The 19,500-nt window shown below is 39.6% G+C and overlaps 1 long non-coding RNA gene across 1 annotated transcript in view; it reads right to left on the bottom strand.

Annotated features, from left to right (window-relative positions):
* Positions 1–19,500, bottom strand: part of LOC128905946 (uncharacterized) — a 111,211-nt gene that overhangs the window by 23,882 nt on the left and 67,829 nt on the right. The window lies entirely within an intron of this gene.

The following is a 19,500-nucleotide window of genomic DNA, read 5'->3' as shown; positions in this document are numbered from 1 at the left end:
TTTGCTTGTTTGTTTTTCTTTTCTCTCAAAAGTTTCTCATAAACCAGATAAGGCATCTTGCTTTGAATTCTGAAGGCATTTTAAATTAATACTGCATACTTAATCTTGTCTTAACGTGCTTTTTGGTTTGTTTTTTTCTTTTCGTCTGGGAGTTATATTTGATGGGATGCAGCAGTTGTACAATCATACTGATTAACTGATGCTCACTGTTACAAGAATACTATGAAATTTAGTTAATTGAAGTTTGTAAAAAGCTTTTCAGAATCTTAAACGAAAGCTGTTTCAGTTTCAGTAAGAAATAGTTTTTAGGAGTAGAAAATGGAAGAACATCTGATTAAATGATATATCGGAAAACTCCAAAACAGAAGATCTATGCAAATCTTAGCTAGATGATCATCCATTTGTAGCTCCTTTAACAGAATTAGAGTGGTTGGATACCATGGGCTGGAGCCTGATCTCATTTACCTGAACTGCACTGATAGGAGCTGAGTTACTCCTGCTTTACACCAACACAAACAAGACCAGAATCAAAGCCATGTTTGAGCCCTATGGGTATGCTTAGAATGAAAGGATGAAGAAAAGAGAAGAGCTCCACACTAGACAAACCCACCAGCCCAGGAGGATTCCTGGTTTGAACTACTTGCTATATGACAATTGCCAGTCCTCGGGCAAAACTGCTGCTTGGTACATACAAATCCCTACAATCATGAAGAACATTTCTCTTCCACAAAGGATATATAAAGTCAGTGTTTGGGGAGGGGTCAATGTCTATTAATGGTCAGAAAAAATGATCTGTTAAAAACGATTCCTCCTTCTTCATCAATCAGACTAATTTCCTGTATGCCTGAAAAAAATCTGCTTTTTTTACTGACAAAAGAGTCTTTTTTATTAGCTACCTGCAAGCTGGTTGTTCTTTTGAGCCAAATCTGAAGCACAAGGTGAATCTTTTCTGACATCCCCAGCAGTGCTTTTGGTGAAGCTTCACTTGCAGACCACACAGCAGCTGCAGGAGCTGTGATGGAATTACAGCACAGCTGGATGTGAAGAACATGATTGCACTTTAAAGTGCACTTGCAGCTCTTGAAAAAAATTCCATCCACACATGTCTGATGGAAAGGTCGCTCATAAATAGATGTGTATGCCTGCAACATACTTTCTAGGGTAACTTCAAATGATATTCAGTGCTACGCAGGACAGAAGCTATTGAGGAGCTGTGAAGAACAGTAAGCTCAAATGGGGAATGTTTGCAAGGAGGTTACAGCCCACACAGGTCCAGCCGCTTCCTGGACTGTTGTTTGAAACAGATCTCATTTTAGCATTTAATCTGCAATTTTCAAGTGAGTATTCACTTAGTTCTTATCACCTGCAGCAACTACTTGCTTCACATTACAATATCGCATAGAGAGACCGAGTCCTTGTATTATTCTTGCCTTACACTCCAGAACTCCATTTTGGGGCTGAGACTACAATGAAAATTGCAAACATACCCACGGTGGCTTGTACAGAAAGAGCACCAGAAGTCTGGGGCAAAGCCAAGTACAAAAGCCAGATCCACAAATATCTATTGAAGTATCCATATTACAAGGCCATTATTCTTCTTCAAAGACTGCCAAAACATTGAGGCTGTGTTTCAGATGCCTGACAACTGTTGTATAAGAGGATATCATACTGCCCTCTGCAATACATGTATTCCCTTGATATCTGTACATGAGAGAAAAGCATATACTAATTCTGCACATTGTACCTGCAACACTGACTGACATTCCTCTGCCAGCAAAGTAACCAGCCGGGGCGGAATTCCTGAACAACAAGGGATTGCCAGGAGCAGAGACTGAGGGATCGGACTAAGACCAAGGTAGGATTCCCTACTTGCCATAATTTTATTTTCTCTAAGTTTAAAGGAAATTGTTTTTCCTTTCATCTCTCCATTTTGGGGATTTTCTAATACAGTAATTTAAGCTGTGGTGCATTAGACAAAAACCCTGAAACAGATGGAATAATCAGCACGCAAGCGGCCCCAAAACTGAGCAGAATATCTGGAGACAGGAAATCCAGATTATTCCCCTTGGGTTAAAAGTAAAGTTTCCAATTCTTTCAACATTTGAGTATTCTTGTTTTTTCTTTTTCCTAAAACTTCCCCAGTTTGTCATTAGCCTCACTGAACTGCAAAAACAACTGAATATTCCTGAAATGAACATGCAAATGCTAGATACAGGGTCTATTCTCCTGCTTACGCGAAGACCGTGTTAGTCCTATTTGCCAAGGAATTAGCCTAGGAGTTAGTATCCAGCTTATCATCAGCCAGAATCTTCCTGAGTTGTCATCAGCGTGTGTTCCTGGGACAATCTCTCCTCTGGTACCTTTGGCTTCTATTCTTTCTTCCATGATAAAGTTGCCTGTTTCCAAGTTTTGGAGATCTGTGTGTATTGTTTCTGTTCCTTACTTGGCATTTTCCCAGTCTTTGAGCTATGTGCAAACTTTATTCATGATAATTTTTTTTTTCTTTTAGAATATATGAAAAAACATGAACAGAATGGGGCAGGAATTAATCCCCACAGGAGTCCAAAACAAGCATCTTTGCCTGGTAATGATTTCTCACTTACAGTTATAATTTGAAACATAGTATTCAAGCATAATAATTTTGTACCTTTCTCTTTTCTTCATCAAAATGCCATCGAGTACTAAGCAGCATTCATTTCAGAAATCTATCAATCAGAATTGTAATCCTATTAAAAACAAAAATGATTTTGAGAGGATTTCTAGGCTGCCAATCCACGTTGACTACATTAATTACATTATTTCCCTTGTCTATTTGTTAATTGATGCACTCTAACAAAATAATCTGGTATTGAATTCAGGCATTAAGTAACCTAGAATTTTAGACACTGAAAAATGCTACTTAAATATAATTTTAAAATATTTTAAATCTTGCAGTCCCTTGAAAATTTCCTGGTAGATTAAGATACATCATTGTTAATGATTGAAAGAGCTCCTCAGCCTCATCTTTTTAAAATCCTAGATATATACCTTGAGTTCATAAAACCTAAACTCAGTAACTATTGTCTTTCAACAGCTCCTAAATTAGTAAGGAAACTGAAAGTATTTTTCATTGTGAGATGGTACAAATTCATTAGCCTACTTCTTCACCAATAGGGACAAATATATTTTTTCTCTCCTGTACCTGGTAACTGTGCCATCTCACCTAGTAATAGACCAACAATACTGTTTAGGATCCTTTTTGTTATATAAGTGAAAAATTTTCTTGCAGTCCTTAACTGTATGAGCCACTGATTTTTTCTTTTCTGATTTTTGCCTCCCTCCTCAATTTTCTGGAACTTTAAACATCTACTTTGTATTCATTGGTATCCGCTTCTTTAGTAAAAATTACTCTTTTTAAAGCTGTGTAGCTACTTTCATGTTCTTTCCTGTATCATGTGGGGGTTCTGTTTGTTGGGTTTTATGATACAGTCTTCTTTCTAAGCTGTAGAAAGGGCTTTTGGGGGATCTCATAGAGTTTTCTTAAATCACTCCGTTCTCTCCTTCATTAGCTGATTAGTTGCCCTTTTTACGCATGAAGAACATGCGTAAGTGCATATCACAGTGTATATGTTTCTACTCCTTTAACATACATATATAAACGCAGTAGTGAAATTTTATTCTTTCTCATACAATAAATGCAGCAGTCTCAATCATATTAACTTTTAAAAATCAGTGATTATGAGATGTCATCATTCCCTCTTTCATTTTTAAAGTAAGGTCTAAAGTAAGATTTCATTTTTGTGGGTGCAATACCTTTTAGGCTAGGAAGTGTCAATTTAACTTTTTTTTTAAATCCAAAGATATTTTACTTTTTTATTATGATATTTCCAACACATTACTCACACTGTAGTCTGCCAGGATAACACAACGTATTTTCCTTTATAAAAAGGTGCTCATTAGGGACAGTACTTTGGTCTTTTGTTGCTACCAGAGTAGATGACAATTAAATTCTTTGTCATGTTTTTCTCTTTTAAAACCCTGACCAGCAAACACCTAAGGTCACTAGCTTCAAATCGTCAGTCATTTGGAGACATTTATACCTTCTTTTCCTTTGACATACAACACTAATCCTTGGGGTTTTTTGCTTAACTCATCCTTCCTTGGTTTTAGAAATAAATTTCCATCTCATGTGTATAATGAGACGGAAAATACCTGAAGTCTGTTGCTTCTCACCATAGAAGGTGGGACAACATTGCACAAACACCCCCTCCTGTTTGTTCAGTACATTTCTGCTCACCACCTTTTGTCTCCTGCTGTGTATGATGGTACCTGCTTCTCCTGCCTGGGGTGATTAACAACCAACTACCTTCACCTTGGTTTTTACTTTCTTTGGTTCCCCAGCAGCCAGGTTCTTTCTTCATAGATCTGGAGAAGTGCTGCCACTCACAATGAGCTCTCCAAGAACTCTTAACCTTCTCTAATATGCCACACTACCTTACTTACCCTGTCATTTCCTTTCCCTGCTCTATCTGGTAGACCCGTATACTGCTCTATTTGAACCAAGGTGGCAGCAGAAAAGGGACAGATTTGTATCTTATTCCTTTCTAATTTGCCACAATCCTCATACTTTCCACTTTTTTCTCTTTCTTTGTGGAGTTCTGTTTTAGTGGAGCCAATTTTTATCAGCACAAATATTAAGAGAAGTCCAGACGTCTTCCCTACATATCTTGCTCACTGTTCACAACAATCTTTCTTTGTATCTAAGATGTGATATAACGTGGCTCTGATTACACTTGCACAGCTGTAAATCTATTTGCTTAAATGGAGTTGTTCCTGACATTACACAAATGTCAGAGCAATAAGCCCCATAATTCCATACCATAGCAACTCACTTTAGCTAAAATAGGGGTTTATTATTATTTTGTAAAAATAAGATGCTTTCCTTCTGACCTAGATAAGAATCTCTTCTCCCCCCCCCGCTTAAGACAACTATGAAAATGAGATTGTAAATCTCCTGTGGAGAAGAGACTTGGACAAATCAATAATTTATGTTATGATTTTGAGAGACTTTCACCTTGAGGAAGTGCCAGCCCTCTCTTAATTCTGTAGATCTTGTTTGAAAATGTTTTCCATTACTAATCAGGAGAACAATTTTTTTTATTATTATTATTTATACAAGGCTCCTTTGATTTCCAGTGTGTGACACTTCAGAATGAAAATGGTGACTGCATTAATTAAAAACAAAGATGAGGACTCTTACTTTCCTCCCCCCTCACTTAAAATCCAAGTAAAACGCTTGCAGGCAACACTCAGCATGCAGTGCTCTATTTCTAACCGTGAACCCCTTTTATAGATTTCTGTCATTTTAGCTGCTTCTGGCTAAAATCACTGGTTATAACAGTGAATTGGAAAGAAAAATGAGCAGACATTTAAGAGCAAAATGGGGGATAGGTCCATGTGGCAACTAAATAAGCCTCCTACAAATCTCAGCCAGAGAGTATGTCAGTCATACAGCTCCTAAATAAGACCCTGTCAGTTTGAGGTTCATGCTGAGGCCTTTGGGGGAGAAAAACTTATGAGTTATGTGCAACCATCTTTCTTTGGACCTCCAGAGCTTTGTCAAGTGCAGACTGCCATGTCAACAACTCACTTCCCCAGATCTCCCATTGTTTCAGGAAATCTTCATTAGAACTTGCAGCAGCATGTTCGAACCGCTTGCTCGCTTCCTTCCACAGGATCTCTTAGAGATTAGATAAGAGTATTAATGGTCACCCATTCTTCCCCATTGCACCGTCAGTCAAAACCACTCACTTAAAGTGAGGTAGCATGCCTTGGTATACCCACATAAAGTACATACACAAGAGCTTCTGGAATGGCATAAACAACAGCAGAGCTGGGACAAGTCTCTTGGTGGAAGTTCCACATTTCCATCCCGGCCACTGTAGGCAGCTCTGACATTTCTGAACCCTACCTAGAGACAGCAGATGACCTTCAGGCCTTCTGGAAGTTGTAGAACTTGTGGCTGACTTCTGTATGATAAGTAAAATTATTCCCTCACCTCTTTATAGCAAACTAAATCTAAGATGTGTAAAAGGGCTAAGAAATCTGGCAGAATAGGAAATACGGAAAAAAAGAAATTAAGAGAAGAGTTCTTTGGGCTGGGATCTTCAGGGTTAGCACTGACTTTCAGCTGCAGTAGATTTAGCCTTTGTTTAAAATGAAGCACTATACTGCATAATTTTTACAGATTTGTGGGATGAAATTACTTGCTTTGTGCAGACATTTGCTTATCCCTCCAAGCACCCTTTCTCCCAATTCACTGTTACCACCGTGGAAAAAAAAAAACTTCTGATCTACATGACACTGGAAATATTCATCTATTTTGGTTCACAACCTGAAGAAATAAGCCCACGCTTTATTAAAAGTGAAAAGAAAAAAAAAAAAAGCCAAACCACCACCTCATTTAACTTTCCCAAACTTCCCAAGTCTTGATAAAGCTTTATGTTGCAGTCTTACATTCCTAACATAACAGGACATCACATCAAGCAGGGCACAAATCTAAAACAAACTCCAGAAACAACTTTTCATCAAAACAGAAAGCACGGTTTTATTTAAATATTCTCTTTTTCACGCAGAATTAAAAGCAACGTAAGTAACAAACGAATAGATAGGATGACAGAGAACTTCATCGTCCCTGGTCAATTTAAGATTATTTAGCCCTTATATCAAGGTGAAAACTAATAACTATTGGGCTTTTTAATAACACCAAAATCGATCAAAAGTCCCAGTACACATCAAGAATTATATGGGGAAAGGAAACCCTATAACCTCTAAAGATTCAGATGTATAGACTGGGAACTACATAGCTCTGACTCCCTCCTAACTCCTAGTCTCCCTTAATCCCTCCCCTTTCTCGTATTAGATTTTTTGCTTTTTCCTTGCCTCCCCTCACCCCTACAAAGCAGCTGAGATATCCACATATTTACACAGCATTCATAGCGGCAACTCTGTGACTAAGACAAACTGATGAATATGTAACATGATCTTAAAAAATGCCTGTGAATTATGCAAAGGCATCAACTTAATGAGTACTTTCATTTTGTCCTTTTATTGCATTGAGGGGTCAGTTTATCTAACAAAGAGCATCAGAATAAATCACTTGTATTCTGAAACCTAAACAATTGATCTGGCTGAACAAGGAGAATTATTTGAAATTAATCAAAGGACTGGAATTCTTCTACCATAGGATGGGATGTGCTATTTAAAATGTCAGGGCATCCAGGACATTTTGGTGCACCGTCAGAGGTCTTAAAAATGTGACATGAGAAGTGAGCTTCCATCTTAGCAGTCAGCAATCAGAAACTTTTTTAAAATCTTCATTGCTTTTGGAAGATTGTTATAACAATTATTCATTTTGATTTCTGGAACTGAAGGAATGATGTGACTATTTTGCAGAATGTAAAAAGAAAACGTGTGCCATCATTTATCATGCCTTTCTTAGTTCACCTACCTGCTCATTATCATAAAAGTGATTTTTGTGCAGGCTCTTTAAGGGTGACAGAGATGGGCTTTTATTTGTGCAGTGGTGCATAATGAGTATTCATATAGGAAATTCATATAGGAAAATACAGATATATTAGGAATATTCATTCAGAAACCTCACAGATTGCTGCCTTTGGGTACTGCCTATGAAGTGCAACCATGAACTTAAAAAAAAAAAAAAAACAACCAAGAAGTAACTCTATCCAGTGCCAGTCAGTCTGGCAAGATGGACAATACCATGTAAATTGGGCAGATATCTCAAAACTTCAGCATTTGCAAACATTAGGTTTGAGAAGAGAAAAACTCAGCATAAAATCTGACATAAATTACATTTGCATGAAAGTCTTCAAATAATTTTGAATTGACACGTTCCTAATAATTCCCAGCCATGTTTGTTTGGAAACAATTAAACAAAACCAGTTTGAAAAAATAATCTGTTGATGCATTTTCTCCAACTCTTCCAACTAAGAATTCAACTCCAGAAGTTTCACTGCTGTTTTTATAATGTATGCTTTTTTTTTTCACCTGGGTCATTTCTTACTCATGTGAAAGTTCTATCTCACTTTTTGCCTTCAACAGTTTGAAAACTTTAGAGAAATCATTAATATTAAGAAGAATGCAAAAGACGATAGTTTTCTTATCTTGTCTTTGTTTCTCTTTTCCTCTGGGCCACATAAGGATGTTCAAGTCAGCAGAGACAGTGTTGCTCTTTAAAAAAAACTGCTGATTTAATATTTAGTAGGTGATGGATTCCACCTCAACAATCAGACTCGGGAATAAAAATAGTCTGAATCCCACTCAGTGCCATGCACAAATCCATAGACAGAAACCCAAAGTATTGTACAGCACAACATTTCCTGCTCAGTGAGCCAGAGACAAGGTGCTGTGATTCCCTATATATACACATATATTCAGAGCTGATGCCTGTCAAACCAGCCCCTGGTTAAGTGGCAAGCATAATATAGCTTCCTTTCCCTAGAGGTAACTGTCCTCATTACTGAAGCGAATGAACCCCTAGGTATATAATAGAATCTTCTTTAAAATATTCATCATATGACAGCTGATATTGCAGCCATATTTGGCTCAAATACATTTTGGGGAATTTACGACTCCATAGTCAATTAACCCAATATTTTGCTCACCATCTAATTTTTTTTTTTGTCATAAATCATTAAGCATTTATGTCAGCATGTAACTTCCTCCTCTCCTATTCAGGGCTGAGCAAGACGTGCAGACAAGGGTTTCTCTACTGCAGCAATGTCCATGAAAACATCTGGGCTAGCAAGGCTGAAACTTTCCACTTTCACTCAGCCGGAAAACACCAACTTCTCCAAGGTGAGTCACATCATCCAGCATGGTTCTGTTCCCTTCGCACTTCTCAGAATCAACACTGCAGGCTGTGAAAACCTCCCTCTGCCAGCAGCTCTCAGGAAGACCACGGGCAGGCAGCGGGAAATAAAACAGGGGCCAGAATACTTCATCAGAAATCAGAACAAAGAAGCTATGTAGGGAGAGAAAGAGACAAATACAGTGGCGGGTTATTCAGCCCAAACTTTTCCATCCTCAAACGCCAAGCAATCCTTTTCCTTTTGCTTCTCTATTCTTACTTCTTTCTTTATAAAATACTGTAATTCTCTCTGCCTCCTCCTCCCATTGGTTTCCCTACCACGCTCTTAATTACTGCCACAAACTTCAATAGGTCCCATTCCACCTGCCCTCCCGCTGCATCCCCCTCCCAGCACAAGTACCTGCTGCCTCTTCAATTTAACCTTTCACAGCCCTTCCGGGTGCTGGTTTCACGCATGGCACCTAAGGCAAGCACACAAATAACCCCCGCCGGCGCGGAGGGAGCGTGTCCCCGACACACGAGGCTACGCAGGAAGTTTGCACCGCACTTGCTCACGCTCTGCAAGCCTTCCTGACACCAACACAGCATCCCAGTGCCCCGGTATTATTTTTAAGTGATTTCTCATGTGATTAGGGCTGTCTCTCCATTCCCACATGCCACTGAAAACACCGGTGGCAAAAAATTCATCCTTACTGTCATCAGGAGTTGTTTGTCATCAGAATCCCTCTTTAGTTTTAGTCATTTGCCTAGTCTTAATCTACTGATCTCATTATGCTCATCTAATTAAAATCATTTGTTGACGAATATTGTCAGTAATGTTACAGTTGACTAAATTAACACTGGCTTAGCCCTAGCATTCTTATCAGCTTAACTATGCAGCACTGATTGATGAGCATTTAAACGCAGGAATTCCTTTCTTCAGGTCAAAGGCATAAAAGGAAAAGCTGGAGATCTGAATGTGATACATCAACAAGTATTACCAAGGAAAGTCTGATAGAATTGTGCAGAAGGCAAACCAAACACACCTCTCCACAACTTCCCTGCAAGCTAGGTCATAACAACAAAGCTGCATTTGGCCCAGCCTGTTAAAACAGCAGGAGCAGAGCTTAATATCTTGCTCTAAAATTGCTGTTATAAGCAACTTATCTTGTTGTCTGATTCTTATTTACTTTTTTGGCATAAATTGAGTGTTTCTAGACCACAAGTATTCCTACAGACAAAAATTAATTGCAATATTCATCACTGTATATGTCTAAATGATAGGGATGCTGGAGTGTTTTACAGTGAAAACACATCCAATTTTAATGAAGTTCAAAAGAAGAAATGTTTATTTATGGATTAAAGTACACAAAGATCTGCTGCTCACACTTTCTGAAATACTGACAGCTTTTTCTTTTTTTTTTTTTTTTAAGAGAGAAAGAGACAGAGAGTGCACAGGAAGGAAAGACTTCACATCTTGTGCGTGGTTGTGGTGAGTGGATCAATGTTCCCAGCAGACAGGCAGAAAGCTCCTGGGTCTTTTGACACCAGTTGAGACTAGATGATGTACAACTGAAGTCTGACGACAAAGTTGCCTCGAAGAGGTTGCCTCTGGTGAAAGGGCGGAGATGTTGTGCTGATAGCCCATCACAGCTGCAGGGGGATGTCTCAACATGTCTTGAGAAAGACTGCATATTTCTCTGTTTGGGGCTCAGCGTTGCTGCTGTTCAAATTCAGTGACATCTTTTTAACACTCCTCAAGCTATTCTGCAGAAAAGAGGTGGAATCCAAATTAGAAGAATATCCTGAAGAAATTTATTTTCTATTTAGTAGGTTCTTAAGAGAAAAGAGCATAATTACACATCTAAAATCAGACCTCTACTGAAGACCTAAATAAAAACAACCTTAAGAGATGAAGTGAAGGCCTGAGAGTGACATGTAAATATAACAGAACTTTGAAAAAAAAAAAAAGAGAGAAAAACCCAGCTCTTGGATAAAAGTCCCAGACCGTTTTTCCCCACTTTAGGAAGTTTCAACCACTCCCTATTGAATGAGAGCTGCTGCCAGCGGTCTGCAGAATAATCCTTTAACCGATGGTGTGCAAAAACAATAGTAGGGGGAATATCAGCCTCCCTGAAATACAGATTCAGCCTGCTTGGGTGTTGGGAAAGAAAATGCTAACACCACTAGAAAACTGTGGCTGTGCACGGCCTTGACAGTACTCCAGTGGATCAACAAGAATCCGGGTTTGCACAGGCTCCAGCAAGTTAACTAACGCAAGAAATCCTGACTGGTTTTTTTTTTAAAAAAAAAAAAAAAAGCTTTTCTTGGATTTCTCTGTTCAGGCTGGCTGTCTGGTTAGTTCATTTCTGGGAGGGGCACAATGGGGAAAGTATGACGGGCAGGTAATCCTTACTGCTCTGAGAACCATTGCTACCACTGACCTGCTGTCAGACCATCCAAAGACAAGAAAAGATACAGTCTGCTGCCATTGTTACACTCCAAATCCTCTACGGATTCAACCACAGGAAAACAGCAAGTCCAGAGCTAGGCTTTAGCTTACACTACGTGGACAGAGAAAGAAAGAAAAAAAAAGAGAGAGCGAGAGAGAGAAAAATCATTTTTGCTAAGCCAGCTATCAGCATGCTGCTGCAATACTCTGCCTCAGGCCACGCAGCCTCAGCTGCACCAGCTGCCCTGGAAAAAGTCCAGAGAGGAAGGAGCAGCTGAGAGTGCAACAAGTCGAGGATCCAGTATAACTATGACTGTTCTGTGCTAGGAGGTCACCTGAAACCTCACCTCCCCAGATCCTATTACTTGTTCTCAGACACCTACTTTGTCAAATCGTTATATTTTATGTGTCCTCCCCTATTCAGTTGTCTTAATTTACTTATTTCTCCGTAAGTACTGGTTTCATACGCCTTTCCAGTGTGTAACCTTCTCCCCGAACTCACAAGGGACAGCATCCTGGATAGCAGGTACGGTGAAATGCCACTCACAACAGAGGCAGCAGGCACCAGGAATAAAACACAAAATGGTATTTTTGTAAGAGCAGTAAAACACCTCCAAAGTCTTGGTGACATCAATTATCAGAGATAGAGGTAAAATGTTTTTTCCTATGCTCAGCAGCAAAATTCCCATTGACTTCAACACTGCAGGATACGTCCCTGTGTGCTGAAGCAAATCATCTGTACGTGAATGCAGACAGGAAGAAGTGGCCTCCAGCAAAGCGATTTTTTTTATCTTTGGTTCTGAGGAGTAATAGTAAAAAAGTCTCTCTCTTCAATCTGTATCTCAGTGAAGTCACACACAAAGAGATGTAACATTCTGAAACACACTCTTTTCTTTTCCTTTCCTTGACGTCTTACCACGCTTCCCATTTTGTTTATATGTTTCCTCTTTATTCTTGCCATGCAAAAGTGACTAACTTCATATGAGGCCATAACGCAAAGACGTCTGTGCTTTCTGAGGGTAGGCAGTGTGTGCTAAGGAATAAAATCCAATGGTCTCCTGCAGGGAAGATACAAGAAGGCAGTATGAACCTTCTGCAGATACAGGTGTGAAAACCTCCGTTTCAGCTACCATATCAGGGAGCAGATTGGGGATATTTAGGTTGTAAAGTGCAAGGCTACAAATTCAGCCAGAGAACACGACTGTCTTGCTGGCAGTGCAACATGGCACACACCCTTTGCAACTCGTGTTCACAGGAGAGAGAGAATAAGAGCAACTCGGGAGATGTACTGCCTCAAGCTGCAGAGCAGAGGAGCAGTAGTTGTCCCCCAGCTCCACGCCTGTCCACCCCGAGTCCTTCCTGCTGACTGCAGGGGCAGCGCTTCCCATGAGGCATCTCCTGGCACTGTTAGAAGACTGTTCTCCTGAAAACCCTCCGTGCTCCTGCAGCTGTGCACGGCTCCGTGGGACAGGGATGGCTCCCTCATACTGAGGTCTGAGCGTATGCAATGACTGACATATTTTGCTACTGTCTTCAGGACATCAGTGTCAAATCTTACACTGCCTTTAGCGGGGGCAGGGAACCTTGCATGGAATCAGATGAGCTGCTGAATGGAAAATGCCCATTACCTGGAAACTGTCTTCAAAGCTCATTTTAAAGAGAGACTTTGGAAAAATCTACCATCATTTTAATCTTTACAGATGGATTAAAAAAGACACCTGCAGATAATTTAGAAAGCTGCCTATGTTTTTTTCACATGCATACAAATTATTTTCTGTTTATGCTTTTCAATACCTGAATCCTGATTATTTCCACTGGTCTTACTGCTCTGCAGGAAAGCGCTGCTGCTCTGCTGCTGGCTCCTCACATCCCCGAGGTAGGGGCAGGACCTGCTCTTACTTGTTGAAAATGACTCTGTTGTCTCAGAACACAGAGCAGAATTTAATGATCAGAAAAGTACATATCACACAGGCAATTGAGAACAGTTCAGTGCTTAGGATTTTGAAGGAGGTTTATTTCTATAACAAAGATATGTGGAATGTTTTCTGAAATATTCACATGTATATTTGAATCCATCCTTGGGGCCTGGACGTACAGCAGACGGATTACAAAATCTGACTTGCAACTCTTTTATTATCGCTGCTTACAGCTGTCAAAGCCATTTCCTTTGATATCTCTGATATAATCCCATCATCACTTCAGGGAGTATGAAGTGATACCCAGCAGACTAGCAAAGGGTAGGGGTGTTCAAAAACTACTGGAGAGGAAGTGAAATTTCCTAGGCCAGAGAAGAAAGTAAGGAGAGGTGAAGGAGAAGGAATAAGCAAAACTACTGTCCTCCTCACTCAGTGCAGTGGGTCCGCGTCTGCGTGTGTGCATCTCTCCCCTGCACTCACGTTCAGTTCTCAGCCTGAAGCCACCACTGTCTCCTTTCTGCTCACAGAGAGGCACGTGTGGCTGCACGTGACCTCTGCCAATGAATACCAAACACGCTCTGACACTCAAGACAAGTAGTTGTAGAAAAAAGGAGGAAAAAGCAGTATAATAATACTCTCTGGGGACAGAACAAGTCAGAAGAGTAGTCATGGGATGCAGATCCAGCCATTCCCTGTCAGTTCTTACCCAGTGCAGTATTTACCACCTGAGGGCCCTTTGGCAGCTTAGGTTGAAGTAACCATTTTGTTGCGGTCCACATCCAGGGAGCAGCCACCAACGCTGAATTACCACCACACTGGCACCATCTGGGACTGGTTTGGCTGTATTATAAAGCAGAAGAGAGAACCAGGCAGGGAGACTTAATTTCTGTTCCTTAAAGGAAGAGGACTAGGACACATTAGGAGGATAGAAAGAAAAGGCTACCTGTCCTTAGCACAAAGCGGAGGTGCTTACAAGGCTATCACTTTCCATAAACACATTTAGAGGGAGAAGGTTAGCTGGTTGGCACATTTTGCCAGCTGTGTGAACTACGTATATTCCATTGTATTTTCCACAAGTGCAAAAGGCAAACTTCTGCCCATCTGAACAAAGACAGTACAACAGAGATGTCCTGTGATACCGCAGGATACTCCTCAGCAAATCCTATAGCAGGAGGCTCAGAGGCAGTAAGGAGGACACTCCTGCTCACAGCATGCTTCCTTTCCTCTCCTGTGGTCAAACCAGAACCCTGCAGACTGTGTCTATGCTAAGATGTCTTTCCATGCATGGAAAAAACAATGCCAAGGAATCTTTTAAGATAACAGTCTCACCATTGCAGTCAGGAGCTCAATGAAGATAGCTTTCACAAATCTTAGTGAAAAGCTCTGGATGCAATCCAAAAGATGATGTTGGGAAGCAAATTACTGCACTGACAATAAGGTGGGTTCCAAATCCAAAGTATGTAACTGTTACGAATTTTGTGGCTATTCCCCTCTGTAACAGCCAAGAATGATGAAGGGACTCTGGACAGAAATTGATAATAGTTGCTTTACAGACTGCATCTGAAACTCCCATTTCCCACACTTACATCCTTACCATTGAGATTCACAGTCCCAAATGCTTCCATGGAATTACTGACCAAAACAATGTGAATGCAGCTAGTACAAGCAGTGCAATAAGCTACAAGTTTTGATACAATACAAAAAATAGGACAATGATTAATACGCCCCCAAAGATTTTTAACTTATCCAGTCATGTTAAATATACAGCATTATTCAACTACCTGTGTTTGAAAAGCGATACTACCCACGACACAAAAGGTAGTATTCGGATTATGACAGGCACCAAAATTTGTGATCCAAGTTTCCAGGTTCTTGCAGGTGGAGACCAATGGGGTCAGCCAGACACAGCAAGAATTTTCACAGAATAAAACCGCAGGAGCAGTAACCATTCCTCTTTTTAGATGACCTTTTACACCTGTCTATTCCTTTAGGATCTGCTGGTTTTAAGGACCAACATTATTCTACTTTAGAGACAAACTATTCTTTTCCCTAATGGCAATAATATGTAGCAACCACTTGTCACCTTTTTAAGAGCTGCCCATTCAAAGGCATGTTCCAGAGACTCACATTAATCGTATGAAAAAATACGTGCCGTAATAAGCTCTGACACATTGCAAATGCACTGAATGCTTGACATTTTTATGATTATGCTAATATTGTGACATTTGATGTGCTTGTTTTTGAAAAATCATAGTGCAATTAAGTTCTCGGAAAGAAAACCAGAAAGAAACAAATCAATCACTGAGGAGGCACGAAGAATGAAAACTGCTTCTACCAGCTTTGGAAACAAATGCCTGTTAGTCAATGGCAAACAACATGTTTGAACTAGATATTTCAGGAGACTTGTCAGTTTTACTCTGAAAGCAAAGAGCACTGATAGGGTGACTTTCAAAATTTTTAGCGCAAGCACTGGCTTGACTTTCACCTGTTCCTTCTACCTTTGAAGTATATTAGCATTTGTCATAAAATGACTCCTTCCATCACTGAAAGAATTTTAAAAAAAAATGGTTCCTCTTAGACAACTTCAAACTATGGATAACCCAGTTAGGTCATGGAACCTTACTTTTAACTTCATGCTTATTTAAAATGTATTGCCTGCTTCAGTTATACCCCAAAGTAAAGTAGGAGAGGAGTAAGATTTATAAGTACCAATGTAAATAATTTTGTAATTCCTCTCCCCAACCTACAGACCAGAAGATTGACAGGAAGAACCAGAGAACTGAATGAGGCACTACTGGAACAGCACAGTGCTTGATGGCAAGAAGGTTAAATGGATCGGTGCTGTGGAGTCAAGAAGAAACACAAAAAAGTAACCTGAGGGAGTTAGAGTGAGAAATCCTCAAATGCCTGGAGAACATGCTATTCACCTCATGAAGTACCCTAACATCAAAGTGTGGATGGGGAGCTCTGCAAAGCTCTAGCAGAATCTTCAGAAGAGAAATAGGTGATAGTTTCTGATAAATCACAGAAAAACCACTTCTACATCAGAGGTGACTAAAGTCCCATCGACATCTGATCTTAACAGTGCAGCAGACACTGTAGGAGAACGAAAGGGGGAACCAACTGCATTTTTTTGGTACGAAGCTACAGGAGACATAAGAAATGGCTACAGCTTGATGACAGCAATGCTAAGAAGCAAAATCCACCTCCCCTGCCACATCCTTGAAAGCAGTACCTCACTGAAAATACGGAAGTAACTTAGTAGCAACTTTGGAAGCAAATTAAAAGAACATTCATAACCTCAGGGACTGTATACATTTAACCTCTTGTTAAAGACACATACTAGCCAGACTGAGTTTCATAAGTCTAACTTGATGGAAACTTACTATTGATGAAATCAAGGATCAGTTTAATTCCCAGTGATTCAATTCCTTACATAATACATAGTCAAGGCAACAATAACAAGCTTAGGGAACTGCAGAAAGTGACTAAAAAAGGGTGTTTGATCAAAAAAATTGAACTCACAGTCAATTATTGGTGAATCCTGAGTTAAACTCTGAAAATAAATTTACAAAGATGAAGAACCTAGAAAACTGTAGGAGAAGTTTCAGCTCTTTAACCTGAGACACTGCAAGATAACAGATTTGAGTTAAAGAATTGGTCTGGAATTCAAGGGAGAAAACAAAATGATTCTTCAAAATGAAAAGAAATGAACGAACATAACACAAAGCCTAAAAAATTATCCTTTCAGCACACTCAGAGACTCCTACAACCTTTTCTATTCCTAATAAAATGTGTACACCTAAACTTTGTTAATGTTCTCAGTATTTGTTTTTTTTCAGATACATGCACTCTGGGATTAATAGTGTAGAGCCACTTGACCTACAGAAAGAGCTCCTTATATAATTGGCATGGTAACAGATGCAGCATTTCTTTAACAGAAGTGACGATTAGTGGGTACCCCTGCTGCCACACATCCAGAATGACACTAACCCTTTCTGAGTTACTTTCCTACACTGTAAAACTAAACCCAAAACTTCCCAGAACCAGTGTCCTTCTCTTGGGATGTTTTAACTTGGAACAGCTCAGTGGCCTATATATTTCTTTCCCTGGGCTTAGTCTCTAACAAACATTTTCTGCTCTTGCTGGATCCAAAGCCTTTGAGAAAGTCGACCCATTGGCCAGTGGCAGTCAAAAGGGAAGCGAAATCTGGAGGGAGATTGTGTTTCTGCTGAATTCAGTTCTTTGAGTATGTCTATGCCGATATGTCAGCCCAACTACAAACACACTGCTTACCTGCAGGTATGCTCTCAGAGAGAAATTTAATCCAAAACCTTAAGCTTTTAAAGATGGCAATTAGCTTTATCATACAGACCAGTATCTCAGCCACATGTCCTGGAAAGACTAAGACTGAACCAGACCAAACATGCTACAGCTTATTTTATCCACCTGGGATCAGCTAGTTCCAAGCTGTGAATATTTGGGGAGAGTGGGGGGGGACGGACACGGTCACTTCATCTCACCTTACTTTAATCACCTAGAATGTAGATATCTATAGCTGAGCTAGTTAATTTAGACTTTTTTTGAAACTTAAAGAGGAAAAAATAAGCATTTCAAGATGATTCATCTGACCTATTTTAGTTGATCTACATTACAATGAGACTGATCGCACCTTAAATTCTATTAAGTTGAATGACTCAGTCTCTGTCTGCCTTGGTAAATGGAGCATAACTACTGGCTCGGACATTTTGAATATACAATGCAACCTTCTGCTGGCAACGGAGACAAGACACACGCTTGTTACTAGAATCAGTATGTCTAAATTCTTCTTCTCCTCCCAACACTCCACATATACCCTATGCAGAAGGTGTGAATTCTCCATTTTGTTTTCCACCAGCAACGTGGGTTTGGCTTTCCTCCATCTTAGCTCCCTTGTATGATTGTTGTAATGCAGAGGAGTAAAAAGGTATTTTCCTTTATTACTTTCCTCAACCTTTGGGAATACAAATCGGAAAAGGAAGTGTGTCTAAGGCATTTGCTGATGAATATCTGGATGTCCCCAGGTTCTATTAGATACAGAAAAGCGCCAAATTCTGAATCTTGGTTTGAATTCATTTTCCTAGCCAAGGTCTACTAGTAGAAATAAAAGGAGATCTAATGCAGCAGAATATCAGTCTTCAGACCCACCATGAACTGATGTGTTTTTTTTTTAAACCCAAACCTGACTAACAAGGTTTTTTAAAAACCCTAACTCATTATAATTAAATGCAATTACAACCCCCACAGCTTTAAATCAAAGTTTACTCAGAATGAAGACAGCTTCTGCTAAATTAAATTATTTTTCCCTGTAGGTGGCATGGTAAAAGTTGAACTACATAAAGGAAGCATATAAAAATGCCAAACAAACAAGCTCGCAGATACATATACACATTTTTCTTAATCCAATGGCATTGTAAACACTAGTTAATGAAGTACTCATAATTATTACAGTAAAGTCAAAGAACTAAAATTTAAAATAAGACCAGTACTTTCCAAACTGCCCGAAGTTTTGCCTACCTCTACTTTTGCATCACCAGGTGTGAAAAGCCAGTTCCCTCATTTCAAAGAGCAGAACTACCATGAAGACTAAGGACAGCTGGGGTTACCTGGCATCTCTGAATATTAGATCCAGAACACCACACCTTCTTCCAAATTTAGAAACTCCTTTTGAAAATATTTGCCAAAGTAGTTTCCAGTTACACTACACAACTCCTCAAACTACTAACAAGGCAGGCCTTAGACCAAAAATATCAAACCTCATTTCCATGGAACACAGGGGGAGTTCTGACACTAATCACAATGAGGTAAAAATTAGCCTCTGGTACAGAAATAAATGGAGGGAGGGGGTGTATATGAAGTAATTTGTTGCATTTCTTATAAGGAATCAGCCTTACCTTTGAGTCACCCTATAACAAATGCTATATCATTGCTCAATTGTATGGAAATGGTGATTAGTGGTTCTGCAAATGTTTTGTTTGGGATTTGCATTTTCTCATCAAAGGATACTTCTCTGCCTTCATATGCTGTCAGCCTCTTTAGGATGAGACGGCTCAGCACAGAGATGCCTCAACTATATCAGGAAGAGAAGAAAATGTATTAAACCACAAAAAAAACGTACAAGCTAAACACAGAGACTCTGAGTTCAGCCACGTGGGCTCAGAAATGGAGGTAGCTGTGGCAAAATATTTTGGGTTGACTAAATACCATGCCCCAAAATTTAAGCTACTGGCAGTTCTTAAAAAAGA

The sequence above is a fragment of the Rissa tridactyla genome, chromosome 2 (assembly GCF_028500815.1).
Source record: "Rissa tridactyla isolate bRisTri1 chromosome 2, bRisTri1.patW.cur.20221130, whole genome shotgun sequence".
Taxonomy (NCBI): domain Eukaryota; kingdom Metazoa; phylum Chordata; class Aves; order Charadriiformes; family Laridae; genus Rissa; species Rissa tridactyla.
The sequence above is the reverse complement of the archived record's forward strand: the minus strand, read 5'-3'. Positions and strand labels throughout refer to the sequence as shown.